At 32.2% G+C, this 19,887-nt stretch overlaps 1 non-coding gene across 1 annotated transcript; it reads left to right on the forward strand.

The window, feature by feature from the left end:
- The first annotated feature begins 614 nt into the window (after positions 1 to 614).
- On the forward strand, positions 615 to 720 carry LOC128282541 (small nucleolar RNA R71). Its single transcript, XR_008272845.1, has one exon. It is a non-coding gene; the product is annotated as a small nucleolar RNA R71 (small nucleolar RNA).
- Positions 721 to 19,887: the final 19,167 nt, after the last annotated feature.

Consider the following 19,887-nt stretch of genomic DNA (forward strand, 5'->3'; position numbering starts at 1 on the left):
GATTTTTAAGTGCTGTCTCAGTGTTCTAGAAATGGGTTTCTGACACCGAGATAAACTTTGTGAGCATCTCTTCAAGGTTTGGTTTCTTTTCCTGTTGATAGGGTGGCTGTTGAAAACCCGGAGGATGTTGTGGTCTTTGATTTCCTTGACCGTCCCACGAGAAATTTAGGTGGTTCCTCTAACCTGCATTGTAAGTATTACTATATGGATTATTTTGAGGTCGAGGATTATTACCAATGTAATTTAACTGCTCGTTATCCATGTTGTGGCCATAAGGTTGGTATTCCGAATGGCTTGTACCACCTCCACTTGCTTCGTACTGCATTACTAGGTGAACCTGTGAAGAACTAAGAAAACCATCAATCTTTTTATTTAGAAGTTCTACCTATTTTGACAGCATAGTAACCGAATCGACGTTATAAACGCCTACTGTTTTAGTTGGTTTAATCCTCATGACTTGCCACTGATAGTTATTCAGTGACATCTCCTCTATAAACTCATAAGCATCTTCAGGTGTTTTATTATTGATGGTTCCGCTAGCAGCTGCGTCAACTAGTTGTCGAGTCGAAGGATTCAGGCCATTATGGAATGTTTGAACCTGAAGCCAAAGTGGTAACCCATGGTGAGGGCACCTTTTCAAAAGGTCCTTGTATCTCTCCCATGCCTCGTAGAGTGTTTCTAAGTCCATCTACACAAACGAAGAGATATCATTATGTAATTTGGCTGTTTTAGCCGGCGGAAAATATTTTAATAGAAATTTTTCGGTCATTTGCTCCCAAGTAGTAATTGACTGTTGTGGTAACGAGTTCAACCACTGTTTAGCTTTGTTCCTCAATGAAAAAGGGAATAACCAAAGACAAATGGCATCATTGAAACACCATTAATTTTAAATGTATCGATAGTTCCAAAAAGTTTGCTAAGTGATCGTTGGGATCCTCATCCTACAAACCATCAAACTGAACAAATTGTTGTATCATTTGAATAGTGTTAGGTTTTAGTTCAAAAGTATTTGCAGCTACAGCAAGTCTAACTATGCTCGATTCAATTCCTGTTAAAGAAGGTTTAGCATAATCATACATAGTGCGTGGAGTAGGATTTTGATTAACCGCAATTACAGGAGGTAGCTGATTGTCTTGGTTTTTAGCCATCTCTTCAGTTAGGGGTTGAGTATCACCTTCTTCCTCATTCACTGTGTATCTTAAGCTTCGCCTTATTTCTCGTTGGTTTCTGCAAACTGTGCGATCGATTTCTTCGTCAAAGAGTAGTGGTCCTGACGGGTTTCTTCTAGTCATAAACTATAAAAACCTGCCAAGAGAAAGAAAAAGTAAAATAATAATAAAAAAATTAAATTAAATTAAATTGTAAGGAAAATAAATGGCTAAAGTAATAAAAATTGAGCGTTTCTAATATTTTAGTTCCCCGGCAACGGCGCCAGAAACTTGATCGCGATTTTCGTGATAGGTAAGTTTTATATATTTATAATTACTTGTTCTTGAAACTAACTATTATCGCGATGTAGGCAAGTGTACCTATCGAACAGTAGTATAGTTTTCGCAAGAATTGTCGAACCCAAAGGAACTAAAAGTACTAGTAATGACTATCTTTTTATTATCTAGCCTAAGAGTAAGGTCGTTTTGCTTTAACTAACTAATTAACTAACCTAAAAATTCACAAAAAGTAGAATTGGGGGATTACTTTTGGAAAGCGATTGAATTAAGGCAATACCTAAGGAAAAATTACGATTTATCAGTATACTAGAACTCTAATTTAATCTAAACAAGAAGTAGTTTTAAACTAAACTTTCTTGTTAACATAAAATTCTAAATAACTTAAAATACTTAATAATTATAAAAATTTGGAATAAAATAATAAAAAATAATAAGAGCTGATAAATAAAATATTGGGCTCATATATAATAAAAACTAAGCCTAAAACTTTTATTCATACCCTTTCCAGTTTCAATTTATCACAAACACATTTTCAAATATCCCAATGTCATTTGCAGCGTTTTCAAAAATAGCTCGGTTGGAAAGCACCTCTATCTCAACAAAATAATTTCATCAGAGTCGGGAGGTATCACACTATAACGGTTTATATATGGCATGTTTAGCTAGACTCCTACACATACTAGGTTAGTCCGAGAATCGACTAAACCATTGCTTTGATACCACTAAATGTAAGACCCCTTACCCATGCTCGACACCGGAACAGGGTATGAGGCATTACTGGACACAAACACATGCAATCATATAAAACCAGGTCATGAATTTGCATTCAAATTTAAAAATTTTCATATTTCATCTTAAAGTCCCTAATATGGGCTTACGAAGCCCAAATCATGCTTTGGAAATGGTTCAGGACCAAATCGAGAACTGTAGAAAACTTTGAAAATTTTCATGAAAAATAAGGGCACACTCTTGTGTGATATTAGGACACGGCCATGTGGCTTGCATGGCTATGTCCCTAGCCCATGCACTAATCTGACTTGCCGTTGCATACAAATTTACGTCACACATAGATATCACCACTCATTCATCCATATATGTAAGCATGCACATCCTTGAAATGCATCATCATGGACTTATAATATAGCAAATATACCAACATCAAATGGCCTTACACAACAATGAACTTTCAAATAGCATAGGCCAACATTTTAGGCCAAAACAATCATGACACATACAAAAATAACCAAGTCCCCTATACATGCAATGACCTTAAGTATAAGAATCATCAATACCCAATTTCTTAGTTTGATAGTGTGATAGGTTCTCCGGTGACTTCCAACCCGAGTTAACCTGAGGACATTATAAACACAGAAAAAAAACGGAGTAAGCTATATAGCTTAGTAAGTTGGTATGTAAATAATAAACCAATTCTCACAATATGTTCTCAAGATAATACAATCATAATTGCACATAGTTCCACTATTTACTCTTGTTCATCTCAAGCTGTCTACTCGAGTCATAGTCACTAAATTATTTACATCTTGAGCTACAGAACTCCAAATTAAGATCTGCTACTTTTCCCTAAAATTAGACTCACATATCTTCTTACCATAAAATTTTAAAATTTTTGGTCTAGCCAATAAGTATAGTTTATTCTTTAAAGTCTCTCATGTTTTGTTGTTTGACAGTTTCAACCCTTCTTCACTAAAAATTAATTATCTCATCATATGGGATTTGGATGATGTTCCCATTTGTTTCTATTGAAAATAGACTCAATAAGAATTTTAAAAATATAAACTCTAACCAATAATTATTTTAATACAACTTTTAATGATTTTCCAAATTCAAAATAGGGTGAAATCATTCTGACCCTGTCTTACAAAAATTCAAACATCCTGTAATATGAAATTCTTTTGCTTACACCGTTTCTTTTATGTGAAAATAGACTCAATAAGATTTAATTTCATATATTATTCAACCTCTAATTCAATTTCCACTATTTTTTATGATTTTTCAAAGTCACACAACCACTGCTGTTCAAAACTGTTTTATTGCTAATTTTACTCTCTCATGTTTTCTTTGTATTAACTTTCATTCAACATTCACACAGATTTCGTACGTACCTGTATCGCTTAAATCAGTTATACTTTCATTTTTCATCTTGGCTATGTTAGTTGATAGACTTAAACCTCAATGAAGACACATTATTTCAATTTAACATCAAATAATATTATTGGTTCATAATTCTTTCACATTTAATCATCGCATAGTCATATTCGTTTACACTTAGTCATTTCCTGTTGAACACATTGGAATAATAATGGATACATGGTGGCCTTCACATAGTACCACCTTTGTAGCCAAAGCTATTTTATTCACAAAGTGGCCTTTACATAGTACCACACTTGTGTCCAAAGCTATTTTATATTCACAAAGTGGCTTTCACTTAGTACCACACTTGTGTCCAAAGCTATTATATTCACAAAGTGAGCTTCACTTAGTACCACACTTGTGTCCAAAGCAATTATATTCATAAAGTTTCCTTCACATATAACTCACTTGTGTCCAAATCTATTTTATTCCTAAGGTTCAACCCGGAAATTTCTCACTTAGCACCATGCCATGGACTTATTTCACTTAGATGCCATGGACTTATTTCACTTAGCACATTGCCATAGACTTATTTCACTTAGATGTCATGGCCTTATTTCACTTAGCACAATGTCATATCCTAGATATGGTCTTACATGCGAATCACTTATTTCACTTAGCACATTGTCATGGTCTAACCATGGTCGTTTACTGTCAATTCATATTACACTACACAATGATCGTGATCAATCCTACGTTTTTACTCAATTCGAACGTTTAATTTAATTTTCACAATCTAATCAAATATATAATAATATTGCATAATTAACACAAATCAATAACGTTTATTAACATACGAACTTACCTAGACCTAAAATGGCGAAAAGGACAAAATCGTCCAATACTCATTTTTCCCCTGTTCTAAGTCGAACTTCGTTTTTCTTGATCTATAATATCACATTTGACTTATTAAATTATTATACTATTCAAATTAGTCCAAAATTTATATTATGAAAAAATTACATTTTTGCCCTAAAGTTGCACATATTTACAAATTTACCTTTAGGCTCGTAAAATAAAATGTATCCATTTTTGTTAATACCCAAGCCTAGCTGATTCATACTCCCTCTTATAGAAGCCCACATTTTTCACTAAATCACATTTTCTACACATATTTTACAACTTTTACAAATAGGTCCTTTTATGAAATTTCATCAAAAATCACTTAGTAAAAGTTCTTTATATCACACTCCAAACTTTCATATTATTCCATAAAACACCAAAACACATGTATGTCATCCATGGGTAAATTTTTAAACCCAAACCCTAGCTCAAAATAATGGTAGAAATAGCTAAACCAAGTTACCAGGATCTCAAAAATGTAAAAATATTAAAAACAGGGCTAGAACAGACTTACAATCGAGCTTGGAAGCTTGAAAAACCCTAGCCATGATTTCCCCTTGTGAAATTCGGCCATGGGTTGAAGAGGGACAAAAATTGGCTTTTAATTTTGTTTTTAATTCATTTTAATTACTAAATGACCAAAAATGCCCCTAACTTAAAAATATTCTATTTCACCTATTTCATGTCCATTTTTGTCCAGCAAATTAACCAATTGTCTAATTACCATTTAAGGACCTCCAATTTAAAATTTCATAACAATTGGACACCTGTAACATGTAGAACTCAACTTTTTCACTTTTTACAATTTAGTCCTTTTGACTAAATTGAGTGCCTAAACGTCGAAATTTTCACGAAACCATTCCGTGAAATAGTAGACCATAAAAATATAATAAAAATAAATTTTTCCTTGTCGAATTTGTGGTCCCAAAACCACTGTTTCGACTAGGCCCAAAATGGGGCTATTACATCTTTACTATGGCCTTTGAATTGGCCTGAGTAGCTCGTATCATTCCCCCTTCCACAAAATGATTCATCCTCGAATTTGCAATATCAAAAGGAGAAAGGTCAATGACATTAAAAGTGGCACTAACATTATACTCACCGGGAAGGTCGATTTGATATGCATTATCATTAATGCGCTTGAGTACTTGAAAAGGTTCATCACCACGTTGGTCCAATTTTGTTTTGCGTTTAGTTGGAAATCACTCTTTTCTCATGTGGACCCAAACCCAGTCACCAGGCTCAAAGATAATTTTCTTGCGCCTCTTATTAGCTTTGTTAGCAAAAGCTTCATTTGTTTTGGCGATTCGTTGTCTTGCTTTCGCATGCATGGGTTTCACCAATTCAGCTTTCTTCTCACTATCTAAAATAGAAGTGCTTTCTACAGGAAATGGTACAAGATCAAGTACAGTTAGTAGATTAAAACCATAAACAAGTTCAAATGGGGAATAGGCAGTTGTAGAGTGAATAGATTGGTTATATGCAAACTCAACAAATGGCAAACATTCTTCCTAATTTTTAAGGTTTTTACCCATAACAGCTCGTAGTAAAGCACCTAAGACTCGATTGACTACCTCAGTTTGTCCAGCGATTTGGGGGTGACATGTAGTAGAATATAATAATTTAGTACCAAGCTTACCCCATAATACTTTCCAAAAGTGGCTTAGGAACTTTACATCTCTGTTCGATACAATGGTGTGAGGCATCCCATGTAGGTGCACCACCACTCGAAAGAATAAGACAGTCACATGTGTAGTGTCATCCGTTTTGTAACGTCCCCCTACCCGAGACCGTTGCCGGAGTCAAGCAGGAGACATTACAAAACTTATCTTAGCACTTAAATAGTTTTCGTAGTAAACTATCCATCTGCGTCACAGTCACTAAAAAAATCATATCTTGAGTTACGAAACTCAAAATCCAATTCTATAAATTTTCCCTGAAACTAGACTCATATATCTAATTACTAATTTTTTTCTAAAATTTTTGGTCAGGCCAATTAGTATAGTTTATTAGAAAAAGTCTCCCCTGTTTCAGGGTTTGGCTACTCTAACCCTTGTGCACTATGAATAAAATTTATTCCTGTACAGAAATCCAATGACTATTCCATTTGTTTCAATTAAAAAAAGACTAAATAAGGAATCCATACATATAAATTTTGAGTCCTAATTCTTAATACACAATTTATGGTGAATTTATAAAGTCAAAACAGGGAATCCAGAAATTGCTCTAACCCTATTTCACCAAAACGTAAATATCTCATAAAATACAACTCTTTTACCTATTTTGTTTCTTTCATATAAAAATAGATTCATTAAGATTCAATTACATATTTTATTCATCATCTAATTCACTTTATACTATTTTTGGTATATTTTCAAAGTTGGACTACTGTTACTATCCAAATCTATTTTAGTATAAAATGTTGATAACTAAGTTTATAACATCTTCATTTCTTCTCTCTACAATATTTACCAACACTTCCTCTTATTACTCTTCACTAACATATCAAAACATACCATACTTAAGGTTTTGGTAACATTTACAAAACATACCAAAATATCACTTAACAACTTAGATACTTTCAAAATGACCAAAAGACATCCTAGGTACAATGCCATTTTCCAAAAGATAGAAACTTCACCAAATTGAGTTCGGGATCGGCTTGTATGTTGAGTCCTTATACTTTCAGACCTAGCCTGCATGACGGAAACAAACCGTCTGCTGAGAATACTCTCGATGGTATTTCTATAAACAATAGCTTAATCAACTTTAAAACATGGTAATTCAAACACATTATTGCTATTATTCAATATCAATCAAGACTTTAATAATCTTTACTTTATTTACCCTTATTAACATAACTCGGACACTAACGGATACACGGATCCAACCCACACTCCGGGATAAGCACATAGTGCTTCATCGAAACAAATCCAGAACTTTAACAATAGTCGACACATAGTATCTCATCGACTCAATGTCGGAATATCCCAATACTTCCAATTCCTATAACATGTCAACTATATCCGACTAGCCCAACACTGTTAATAGGGTATTCAAAATCACATTCATTTCAATATGGTAAAAATACTTACCTCATTCACATTTTCATACAATATAAATATCAAATATAGCAATAACGATTAAGCTCGGTTTATAGAAATACAAACCACTATTTATCGAATTTAATCGATATCTTCGTTCACTTTCTCTTTCCCTTCTTTGATGACGTATCCGGTGCTACGTTTGCTACTAACAATCATACAATTAAAATCATCAATATACTAATTCATAAAACACATTTTCACTTTCTATCAAACTTTTACAAAATTCCAATTTCGTCCTTTTTCCATTACTAATCTTTTTCTTTAACTTAAGCTTCATATTCTCTTTAATCAACTCATTAACAATTTCTAACTCATAAAATTCATTATAAAACATAAATTTTGAGCTCTATTCAACTTAATCCCTATTTAAACCTAACTTAGAATTCTTTTAATAAATCACTCAATTTTCACTTCTAACTTCAATTTCTATCAATTTAACCCATAAAACCTCAATTTATTCAACTAAATCAATATCTAAAATTTTCTATTTTCTTCATTTTAACCTCATGCATGTAGAACTTTGAATTAGGCATCCATAAGCGTAAAAATTATAAGAAAATAAGCTAAAACATCTTACCAATCAAGCTTTAAGGCCTTAATCCTCAAATTTCCCTTTTCTATTTCTTTCTTTCTTTCTCACGTTTGCTCTCTGTAACTCTTTCTATCTTTCTTTCTTTCTTTCTTTCTTTTAACCTACTCATAAATCTATATTCAATATAATAATATTAATAATATAATATTATTCTAATAAATAACTTAATCTATAAGAAAAACTACTTTAACACATTTAATATCTTTACCAACTATTACACATGTTATATCATACATTCACACACATGGCACTTAGGGTCTAATTGCTAGATTAGTCCCTTTACTAATCTTTAATCTATAATTAAACTTTTATACCGTATGCAATTTAGTCCTTTAAACTAAATTCAAGCTACTTCACTTAATTAAACACTAAATAATCATTCAACTATAATTCATAAATATTTCTAATAAATATTCATAAATTAATTTCACGGAAACAGTACTCAAGACTCAATTTCCTATACCGTAACTTTCGGTTCATTACACGTTTTGTGAAAAGGAATGAAGTGAGCCATCTTTGAAAACCTATCAACAACAAAAAAGATACTATCTGTTTTGGTTTGTGGCAAACCAAGAATGAAATCCATGGATAAGTCTACCCATGGCGAAGAAGGAATCGGCAAACGAGTATAAAGTCCATGAGGCATTACCTTAGATTTTGGTTGTTTACAAATAATACAATTAGAACATACCTTTTCAATGTCTTTTTTCATGTACGAACAATAAAAATGTTCATGTAGAATATCTAGTGTCTTGGCGACACCGAAGTGTCCCATTAGGCCTCCACTATGTGCCTTATGAATTAATAACTCTCTCATAGAACATTATGGAACACATAACCTGTTTAGGTGAAAAAGAATCCCATCTACAAGATAAAACTTGTTAAAGGAATCATTCTCACAATTAGAAAAAAATATTAACAAAATCAATATCATTTAATTATAAATATTTTTGTATTCAAACCCTAAGACTTTAGCATTTAATGTAGTTATCAAAGAATATCTACAAGATAAGGCATCAGCAACTACATTTTCTCTACATGTTTTATACTTATTGTATATGGAAATGTCTTTATGAATTCTACCCATCAAGAGAGTCTCTTGCTTAAGTTACCTTATCCCTTTAACCATTTTAGGGATTCATGATCTATATGGATAACGAACTCATTTGGCAACAAGTAATGTTGCCAAACTTGTAGAGCTCGAACTAATGGCAGCAACTCCTTATTGTAAGTTGAGTAGTTTAATTGCACCCCTGTTAATTTTTCACTAAAATATGCGATCGGCCTTTTTTTCTTGCATCAACACGGCACCAATTCCAATACTTGAAGCATCACATTCAAGTTTGAAAGTATTAGAAAAATCAAGTAATTTAATAACCAAAGTAGAACATAAATTATCCTTTAAAGTTTGAAAAGCCTTTTCCTGAGCTTCTTCCCACTTAAAACCCACAGTTTTTTTAATAATCTCGTTAATGGAGTGGCAATAGTGGAGAAATCCTTCACAAAACGTCTATAAAAACTTGCTAAACCATGGAAAGATCTCACCTCAGTAATTGATTTAGGAATGGACCACTCTCTAATTGCCTTTTACTTTGTCCTCATCGACATGAATACCTTAAGCATTTACTATAAAACCTAAAAAGATTAGTTTATCACAACAAAAAGTGCATTTATCAAGGTTGGCAAATAATTTTTTAGTTCACAGAATATCCAAAATAGATTAACATGAAAAACATGGTCATCTAAAGAAGTTGAGTAAATCAGAATCTCATCAAAATATACTACCACAAATTTACCCAAATAAGGTCTCAAAACATGGTTCATCAAGCGCATGAAAGTACTAGGTGCATTAGTCAAACCGAAAGGCATGACTAACCATTCATATAAACCAAACTTAATTTTAAAGGTTGTTTTCCATTCATCCTGCTCTTTCATTCGAATTTGATGGTAGCCACTTTTTAAATCAATTTTTGTAAAGATACAAGCACCATAAAGTTCATTAAACATATCATCAAGCCTTGGAATAAGATGTCCATACTTAATAGTAATTTGGTTAATTGGTTGACAATTGATGCACATTCTATACGTACCATCTTTCTTTGGCACCAAAATTACCAGCACTGCACAAGGACTTAAACTTTCACGAATGTGACCCGTCGCCAAAAGTTCATCTACTTGCTTTTGTAACTCATTCATCTCCTCGAGATTACTTCGATAAGCTAGTCGATTTGGAATTGTTGACCCAGTTACTAAGTTAATTTGATGCTCAATACCTCTCAAAGGTGGCAACCCTTTAGGTGCTTCTTCAAAAATATCTTCATATTCTTGTAAAAGAGACACAAAAACACTAGGCAAAAAGTTGTGAAGGTTAGTCAAAGATAAACAATTTTGCCTAAATCAAATAATGATGCAAGGCTATTTAGTGAATAAGGCTCGTCGCACATCTTTTCCACTCGCATAAAAATTATGAACCACTTTTTTCTTCTCACAAGAGGATGCACTTACCATTGGTTCATTATTAATTTGGCTATTTTCACTAGAGACCTCTTTTCTCTCATCCTTTTTTTAATTTTTTTCTTACTTCCCATAAACTCCTTACAAACAACATCATGTCAATTTGATCATTATGAATATCTTTCGGATTCAAAGGGGAAAGTGTACTTCTTCCCATAGAAAATAAAAGAATATCGATTTAGTTTACCATGATGAATAACATCACGATCGTACTGTCATGGTCTACCAACAAGTGGGCAGCATGCATGGGAACGACATCGCACCAAACATCATCAATGTAAGTCCCAAGTTTAAAAGTGATCAAGCATTGTTTTACCACACGGACCTCCGAACCTTTGTTAAGCCATTGAAGATGGTATGGTGTAGGGTGTTTGCTACATGGAAAAGCAAGAGAATCTACAAGGTAGCTGCTCACAACGTTAGCACAACTTCCATTATCAATGATAAATGAGCAAAGTTTACCTTTAATCAAACACCTTGAATAGAATATATTACTCTGTTGAAGATCATGATCATCCTTCAATTGGATGTTGAGGGTGTGCCTCACAACTAGACAATGGGGATGAGTTAGTGGTTCCACCAATTCTTCTTCACCATAAAATTTACCACTATCATTGACATTATCAACTAATTCGAGCATATCTAGATCTATTTATCGAAATCAGAAGTATAATCACCATCTTCTTTGATCAACAAAAGTCTCGTGTTGGCAGAATCACGGCTATAGTGCTCACGCCCTTTGCACTTAAAACATTCAATTTCACGACCTCATTGTTGTTTTGGTGAGGTAGTAGAAGTAGGCTACTTAGAAGATGAAGAAGAAGGTTTTGTAGGAGCCCCACTTTTCCACTCAAAAGGTTTAATCTCATCATGTTTTGGCAATAACTTATTAGTAGCAGAAGGAAATTTTGAATTCTTGAAAGTAGAACTAGAACTCGTACCTCTATAATATCGTGAAGTACTAAATAGATGAGATTGACGTTATTGAAACTGTCGCTCAATCTCAATTGTCTTGCGTACCGTATCTATAAGATCAATGTAGGTTTGAAGATCAAAAACATAGGCTATCAAAATGTTCAAACCATTTATAAACCGCACCATGGTAGTCTCCTCATCTTCTTGGACATTTGTTCTATGCATAAGCATCTCCATCTCCTTAGAGTACTCATCAACAGATCGATTTCCTTGAACAATGTGTTGAAGTCTCCGTTTAATATCCCTAAAATAATGAGGTGGGATAAAACATTTTCACATGATTTGTGTCAACTGTTCCCATGAATCAACATCTCATTCACGATTCCTTTGGTGGTTCAACGTAAGTTAAGTCCACCAACTCAATGTATAATCCGAAAATGCCAATATAGCTGATGGAACTTTCTCCTCCTCTAGGCACTTATAACAACAGAACATGATCTCCATTTTATCCTCCCAATCACAATATGCATCTAGATCCTATTTTCGTTGGAATGGTGGAATGTTGAACTTTGGTTTAGCAACAGAAGGATGTCCTCAATTAGAAATACCTAAAGTTTCATCAATGTGACGATATTTGTGTCTACCAGTATTAGAACGAATACGAAGTTGTTCATTATCCTTATCATCATCACTATCATGAGCACAAGATCATCAAGTCAAAGAAGTCTCCAAACGAGCAACAGCTTGAGTTAGTAGTTGAATATGATTGGAAAGTTGATTAATGTTCTCTTGTAGTTCCGTTCGACAAGTAGTCAAATTGGCCTCAAATATATCACGTACCGCGTTCAATTTTTGATGTTGAAATTTTACCATCCCTACAATATTCTCCAATGTAACATATTGTTCTTTGTCATCAGATGGTATCTCATCATGGTTTTTATGGGCACGAGTGTAACGAGTCATAGTGAAAGCCTAGAAAAGCACAACACTTTAAAAGAAAAAATTAAGCAAACCTCACCTATATGCACTCAAAAAAAATTCTCAATGAGGTAAGAATTAATCTTGTGATTCTTTTAAAAAGTGTCTATATCAATCAATCAAAATGTATTAGAATCAAACTATCAAAGCAAACCTAATAGCATTATGAGTCCAAAATTGACTTAGACATCAAAGAATTTGTTGCACGGAGGAAGGAATATGCAACATGTTTTAACCTACTAACACAAGAAACAAGAAAGTGTTACAATGCATAAAGGAACAAATAAAAAGTAAAAACAAATGAAAACTTAAAGCTAAGAGTCAATGAAAATTTCTAAAACCTGAAAACCCGAAAAACTGCGAAGCAACTTGACAAACTTCGTTTGAGGTGTTCCCGATTTCCAAAAATCACAAAATTTAAACTGGAGCCTCTTCAAATAATATAGATCTAATCTGGAAAGTTTCGGCACAAAATTCAACCTATAGAATATTTTTTTATTTTTCATATTTTATTTTTGTACTTTTTATCACTTTTTTGTGGGAAATATTTTTTATACTCTAAAATAATTCCAATAAATAGTATGTAAATTTTAGATCGTTTGAAAATCGTTTACCCACTAAAAAATATTTTTTTCTAAAAACTGTATGGTTAAAATTTGTTTTAAGGTTGTTTTCTAGAAATCAATTTATAAAATAAAAAGAACACTTGAAATGCCTAAATCTGATACCACATGATAAAGGATGAGAAGGATGAACGCGAAAGCAGATCGTAAAGTTTGTCAAAGTCGTGGATTTGACTTAACGCTCTAGACGTTCAGAAAGAAACTTGGATTTTGACACAACTGAAGCGAAATTGAATCCAAGTCAGATAAAACAATTAAAATAAATAACTAAAATAAAATAATAAATCAAAGATTAAGGAAGCAAATAAAGAAGATAAATGGAAAGCGTGTAGAACTCCTGAGAAGCCTTGGTAACACGAAGAATCCACAACCGCCTTCAAATGGCTCTAATTTCCCCTCCAAGATAGAAACCTTGGCAAGAAAAAGTTTGAAGATGATCCCCACAATCTAAAAAGATTGTTAAAAATCTTCTAAAAGAAACTCAAGAGGAATTTTTGAAAAGAAAAACCCAGAGAGAATTTATTAACTCAAAAGAGAAATAGAATAATAATGAATTGAATGTATTGTGTACAATGCAAAGGCCTATATATAGGCTAGCTAAATAAATTTAAATAAAACTCCTAAGTATACTAAACTCTAATTTAATCTAAACAAGAAGTAGTTTTAAACTAAACTTTCTTGTTAACATAAAATTCTTAAATAACTTAAAATACTTAATAATTATAAAAATTCATAATAAAATAATAAAAATAATAAGAGCTAATAAAATATTGGGCTCATATATAATAAAAATTAAGCCGAAAACTCAAACCCAATATGAAATGTCTATGCTTGTAAGATCAATTGGGGTTCTTGAAGTGAAATGCCTAAGCTTGTTAGCATTTTCCACATGGGCTTGTCATCATAGATTGAGAGTTTAGGCCCACGAATATAATAGTCTCTTCTAATTCATCATTACTCCAGAATTCATCGTCTTAAAACTTCAACTCTTCTTCTCGATTTTTTTTCGTGATAAAGTCTTGAACAACTAAATTGAGTTTTGACTTTATCTATTTGGATTTGGATCTCGTAATTGGGCCTTGAAGGAAACTAAGCTCATCCTTATTATGGCCTTTGAATTAGGCTGAGTTGCTTGTATTACCTTGTTTAGGTTAGTGAAATCAATACACAATCTCCATTTGTCATTTTCTTTCTTCACTATGACCACATTTGAGACCCAATCTGGATATTTTACCTCCTTGATGAAACCTGCTGATAACAATTTAGTCACTTCATGTTGCACTACTTCCACCACCTGCGGCACAAATTTCCTCTTTTTCTGCTTCACTGGCTTTGCTTCTAGGAGGACATTCAATTTGTGGACGATTACCTAGAGGTCCACCCTCGGCATATCCGCTGCTGACCAGGGAAAGATCTCTGAATTCTTCTTCAAACACCAAACCAACATGCTTTTTTCTTTCGCCCCCAACGCCGACGAGAGTCTGATAGTTTTTCCTTCATTTTCACAAAATAGTTGGAAAATGCTCCACGGCCTCGATTTTTTGCTTCTCTCCTCGTCCCTTACATCCAACTGTCTAAATCCAAAACCTGATTTGCTAACACTGCTCCCCAAAAACTCTATCCTTCTACAACAGGTTCCCATGCTTGATTAACAGATAACTCAGTCTTGGACTGTCTATCCTCCCTCTAAAAGGTGCCACGAGACACCCTATTGATTTCTTCCACCTCCGCAAATTTGTAGGCTCGCTCATATAAGTTAGCCAAACTTTGCGGTTGGTTATCGGTAAAGGATTATTGCAATTGATTATTCTGTACTCCCATTATTAAAGCGTCTATGGCCTACTGAATCTTCAAATTCTTCGTGTTGAGGGTGGCTGCATGGAATCTCTTCACATAATCTTGGAGTGACTCACTCTATCTCTGCTTTATTGATATTAACCCTAAAATGTATTCATAATTACTTTGTAGGCCCTAAATCTTTGTAAAAATATCTACACCAACTGCGAAAAACTCGAGCTCTGAAGGAGGGACAAATACCAATCATTGGTACTTCCCTGAGCATTATGGAGAAAGCCTTGCACTTTGCTGCATTTGATGCTTCTAATACAGTCATGTAGTCATTGTATTGCATCAAATAGGCTTGCAGATCCCTTTTTCCCTCAAACATATCCTTCAAGACCTTGAAGTCATGCGGTAAGCTCACTGCTACAATCTCAGGGGCTAATGGATTGTTAGAGCAGAACAACCAATCCATGTCCTGAGATTTAGGGTGCAACGCCCTTACAACCCTCCGTCACTTATCCATCTTATTTTGCCACTCTTTTACCTGGGTGCTCGGGACCTCGTCCTGCATGTTCATGTTGTCTTTAAAGCCAGAGTTGTCAGAATCCATCTTTCTTCTTAACTCCTTGTTCTGCTTCAGTAGCTCCTCCTAAAAAGCCTGTTGTTGTTCAAACTGTGCCTCCTAAGTAGCCATTTGCTCCCTCACGAACCTTATTTGCTCTTGAAGAGCAAAATACTGGTGTAGGGATGCCTCCTGGTTAGGAGGAAATGGTAGCCCCTAGCCAGTGGAAACATTTAGGTCTAGAGGGCCAAAAACTCCCTGATGAACTGCATTGACGAAGTTCTCTGGTTTATTGGCAAACCACCCGACAAAATAAATTACTTCATTGTGCTGACTGCCAAAGCCTGAGGCTCCGGCCTATTATGATGAAAGGTTGAAGGGAAAATTCTCACTTATTTAAGCCATTTATACTTTGAAATTGAAGAAATCTAATGATCGAAAGTCTATCCATGCTCACCTACCAATTTTTGAGTCATTTTGTCTCGTATCGTATCAACAGGAGCATTTGGGTATTAATATTATCATAGCCCATGACTGACCCCACTGTTTTATCTTAACCCCATTGTTCTTAGGACTGATATTCTGAGCAGGCTCCAAGCCAATTGGACACGTGTTTAGCCCTAGGTTGCCTGCAGTGCACACGGTTTCCTATGTTCCTAGGACTGACATTCTGTACAGGCTTCAAGCCTGCTGGACACGTGCTTCACCCCGGAGTTGCGTGCAGAGCTCGCGATCTCCTTTCTATGAGCTCCTTGGGTATACACGGATTGAGACTGTAGCTCTCCCTTGGTTCGTGCGAGCTTACTTTGGAAGCTAGGTCTGCGAACTCCCCTTACTGTTCACTCACGGTTTGCCTCGCGCTCAATCGTCTAGTGAGACCTATCCAAGTTGTGAGTAGGTGACCTAGATTTTATTTAGGATTTGGGTCGGTGATTACTAACGTATAACAACCAGATAAAATGAAGAATATGTTTGGACAATGCAAAATAATTGAATGAAAGTGTAATTACTAGTGCAGTAATTACACTCACTTGAAATCACAAAGAATTGTAATTCCTTAAATTTGTTTAGTTGATGTTGTATGATTATATCGTAATTTCCTATTTTATGTTTGGTAGTACAAATTGTAATTATACAATTACATCATTTATATTTTTAAAAATATTAATTACTATAAAATTATTTGTATGATAAAAAAATTTCTAAACAAATAATAAAAATTAAAATCAAATCATCATATGTATTATGTTAGTCTAAAAAAGTAGTTAATAATATGATTACTAATAAAATAATAAGAAAAATAAACATTATATGCAATTTTATCTAATTGTTCTAGTGCCTATTTGTTGGGTTATTCCCTCTTTAATATTTAACATATGTTCATTTTCATCATCTGTTGGTCATTAACTAAGTTTAACATCATCTGAATTTAAATATATATCATCAAGATCATCAAGATCATCAAGATCTCCTTCTTCCATGTAATTTTTGAAGTAGAAATCATCTCAATTCTACCTATGATTAAAGTTTCGAAATATGAGACATGCTAGTATGACCTAACCTTGTTTTTCTAGGAAATATTTTTTAGAACAATAAATGTCTTCTCAACCTGGGGTGGATCTAGGGGGGCTGGTAGGGGCCTCGACCCCCCTAAAATAGAAACTTTTCCTTTTAGACCATTTATAATTTATAAAATTTTAAATTAGTAATGGTAAAATTATACTTTGGCCCCTCAAAATTGATAAAACTTTGATTTAATCCTCTAAAAGTTTAAAGATATAGACTATTAAAATGACGAAATTGCATTTTTACTATCATAAAAATATATAATTTAATTTCCATCCCCTAAAAACTTTTTTGACTTCACCCTTGCCCTCTAAGTCGTATTTTTGGATCCGCCGCTATTTTCAGCGACAATTTTGAAGTATTAAATATCTCAAATTAAAGAATTTGTAACTTATCTATGGTGCTTATGTTTAGCACCATTATTTCAAATGGTATCATACACTATGGTATAATCCAAAAAATAAAAAATTTATTTACATAATTAGCGTTGACTTTATAATATTTAAATCTATAATTTAAATTATAAAACCTAACATAAACTTAAACTTAATTTAAAGAAAAGAGTTTTTATGTATGAAAGTGAGTTAGTATGAATGGTGAATTCATTAACTCCTTTCCCAATGCTCAACACAAGCTGCAATACTATTTCATTCAAGAATGGCCATACCACACAAATGATTGCAAATGATGGAAAAAGCTAAGCATATAAAAAAATACAAATATGGTCATAAAAATATAAATTAATTTTTATATGAGAAATATAATTAAGTTAATATCCAATTAATTTATAACACAAATTCAATAAAACATTCAAAATAAGGATAGATATATCGATTTCTTAACCTTATTTATAGAATTACAAATTTCTATCATCATGTCCATCATTTGATATTTTTTAATACTTGTTTCTCCTTCTCAAATTTATTTCTGTAGAAGACCCAAGTTATTTTCTTCCCATCAATTGGAGCAACGAAGAAGTAATTGGGCTCAAAAGATGGCCTCGTAACTCACAATCATCCGGGGCTCAAATCTGATTCTAGTGGAAGGAATTCACAAGCAAAGGGCTATAATAATATTATAGTGAATTAAATAGTGAATTAAAAAAATCAAATAGTGAATTAAAAAAAACCCAAAAATAATTACAACTCATAAATTAATATCAGTTGTACCCATTTTAATCAATTTTTAATTCGATTTAACCGATTTTTAATAATTTTTTTTAATATAATAGGGCTATTGGACTTGCGAGTTCCTAGTACAATTGGGTCTAAATCGGTTTTGATAATATAGATCAAACATGATTTTTAATTATTATTTTTTAAAAATTTTATGACATTTAAAGAGAATTTATTATCTTTCACCCCATCAACCATGAGATACTTTCATAAAAGTTGGTTTTCTTGAAGGCTTACTTTATTGCTTGTGTTTAATTATGTGCTTAATTGAGTGTTATTTTCAATTAATAATTTTGATGGTTGAATTATTTTATAGAAAATTTTCATTATATTAACCCTATTTTTAAATCAAATAACATTTTATTATTTTTAGAGTATTTTATAATTTTTTTTAACTTTTGAACATGATTTAAATCTAAATCTTAATTCAATAATAGGTTTTAGACTTAGAGCTTGAACATTAGATCAATTTGATATATACTAGTTTCAATGTCACGTATGTTGTACATGATTTTACGTGTTTATTTTTAATTCATTAAATAATATAATTTTATAATTTTAAAATTTATATATTAGAATAATATTTGGTACAAGTAGAGTTTTTAGACTGCACAAATAAAGTCGAGGGTTGTATAGTAAAATATTTTAAAAAACACATGACAAATTTTTAAAGCTACATTTGTACCAAATATTAACCCATATATATATATATATATATATATATATATATATAATAATTAATTAATGATTGGTCTAATTTATAATAAAACTCTATTGATTTTAATAAATAATTAAGAGAATAAAATATTTTAAAAGTAATGAAAATGGAAATAAGTAAAATATTATATTACCTTATAATCAATTAAAATAACTTGCCATCTCTCACCGGCTCTCTTGTATCATTGTTGTTCGGATATGATTCGATAGTGCTTTTTGAAGAATCATTGGTGCTTCATTCTTTTGAGTTATTTTTAACTTATTATTGTTAACAATCTGTATTTTCTTATTGATATTTTTTCTTAAATGCTACTTAATTGAATGTACTAAACTATTAGATATTATTTATAGAGCAAAAACTTAAATTTTAATTAATATATGATTTTAATATTAATTAAAAGATAATTAATAGATAATTTTTTACCTTAAACTCTATTCAAATTAAAACTCAATTTTTACGTCAATCTGTTTTTTTAATTGAACAAACATACTACTATAGGTCTAATAAACCGACCTTAAATTATAACTAGGTAAATGTCAAGTGATAAGTCTAAATTAAATTATAATAATACTTTGATGTCAATACAGTTGGTAAAGCATTATTACTACTTTAGGTTTACATATCAGTTAATAATTTTAAATTAAACTGTAATTATATTTAGATGTCAATAAATCTTGTAATTATCATAATATTGAGTGGCAATTAAAAATTTAAATTAAATTAAAATTACTTTTAGATGTTAATTTAATAATATGATAAAAAAAGTATTCTCGTTAATTACAAAATTTTAAACTCATATTTATATATATAATATAAAATATTTTAATTTCACATGCGTTGTATATGATTTTACGCGTTTAATATTTAATTAATTTTTAAAATTATACTTTTAATTACAACAATTAGTATAAAA

This window comes from Gossypium arboreum, chromosome 1 (genome assembly GCF_025698485.1).
Source record: "Gossypium arboreum isolate Shixiya-1 chromosome 1, ASM2569848v2, whole genome shotgun sequence".
Classification (NCBI taxonomy): domain Eukaryota; kingdom Viridiplantae; phylum Streptophyta; class Magnoliopsida; order Malvales; family Malvaceae; genus Gossypium; species Gossypium arboreum.